The sequence below is a fragment of the Zingiber officinale genome, chromosome 9B, assembly GCF_018446385.1.
Source record: "Zingiber officinale cultivar Zhangliang chromosome 9B, Zo_v1.1, whole genome shotgun sequence".
In the NCBI taxonomy this organism is placed as follows: Eukaryota; Viridiplantae; Streptophyta; class Magnoliopsida; order Zingiberales; family Zingiberaceae; genus Zingiber; species Zingiber officinale.
The window spans coordinates 40,098,428-40,099,893 of record NC_056003.1 but is presented as its reverse complement, the minus strand read 5'-3'; the positions used below and the strand labels follow the sequence as shown (position 1 = coordinate 40,099,893).

The 1,466-nt window shown below is 35.1% G+C and overlaps 1 non-coding gene across 1 annotated transcript; it reads left to right on the top strand.

Moving 5' to 3' along the window:
- Positions 1-727: 727 nt before the first annotated feature.
- On the top strand, positions 728-833 carry LOC122025888. The gene has a single exon (XR_006123908.1). It is a non-coding gene; the product is annotated as a small nucleolar RNA R71 (small nucleolar RNA).
- The last annotated feature ends 633 nt before the right edge of the window (positions 834-1,466 follow it).

Sequence of the window (1,466 nt, the reverse complement as noted above, 5' to 3'; positions counted from 1 at the left end):
ATATGAAGAGTCTTCATCTTTATATACATTAGGAAATCTGCACTCAACCATATTTAGATCACAAAATTTTCCAAAGTCTTTATTTTCATTGACCCTCACTAGCCTTTGTGGAAAAGGAACCCTTAGTGAAGGTCTTGGACATGGTTGAGCTTGTGGCTGAGGTTTAAATTGCTTGTCTAGTGATGGTGTGATTAACCGTTGAGGGAAAGGTAGTTGTGGCCTTTGGGAACCTCCTAGAGTAATGGTACTGAGTTCTTGTAGTCTTCTATTATTCTTCTCCTCAATTCTAAACATATCATTCTTCAGAAGTTCTTCATGATTCTTGCCACTTCTCAACTTAATATCATTACCATTTTCACTAGATCTTATCTGTGTACAAGGGGGATCTTCTTTGAACCACTTTGAAACTATGCTATCAATCTTTTCCGCTAAATGTTTGAACCCCTCATTCTGTGACTTGTGAATTTCAATATTCTTGGATGGTTGAATTACAATTTGTTTGACAGGCTCTCTTGCATTTATGGCTTGCACTTCTTAAATTTTTGAAGGAGATTCCATCCAACTTTTGTTTGACCATTTATGGAGGTTCAATGTCACTTGATCAATTAATGCATATGCTTATTCTACACTTTTGTTCATAAAAGAACCTCCAGCTGATGAGTCTAACAACCACTTATCTGAAAAAGAAATTTCCCTATAGAATATGTGCAAGGTCAACCATTTCTCAAAACCATGATGAGGGGGTTGTCTTTGTAGACTCTTGAATCTGTCTCATGCTTCAAATAATGATTCTCCATATGCCTGAGCAAAATTTGTGATGCAATTCCTCATATAAATTGTTCTACTTGAAGGAAAAAAATGATTCAGAAATTGCTTCTCCAATTGTTCCCAACTTGTGATGCTTTGAGAATGGAGGGAATATAACCAAGTCCTTGCTTTATCCTTGATACTGAAAGGAAATGCTATCAATCGAACTGCATATATTGACACTCCTTTACAATTCACCATATCACAAAGTTCTAGAAATGTCTCAAGGTGCAGATAAGGACTTTCTGATACTTCTCCTCCAAATTTGTGACCTTGTATCATGAAAATTAACTCCAGGTCTAGTTGAAAACTTTCTGCTTCAATATAAGGCTGCACAATGGGAGATAAAAATCTTGCAAAAATGGGTGCAGAGAAATCTCTTAAGGACCTGCTTAATATGTTAGTGCTCATGGTATCTAAACAAAATTATAAGGAAAAATAAAAAATACAGAATTAAAGACAAGAAATAAAATGCATAATGAAAACAAGAAAGAAAATGCAAAAAGAAAAAGAAAAATGTCTAATGTAACTCATATGCTAATCAACTAATGTTAATCGAAAACAGTCCCCGGCAACAGCGCCAAAAACTTGTTACATCACCACAAGTGTACGGTTACGTCGTCAGTAATATAAAAGATTATCGTATTCATAGGAACTGT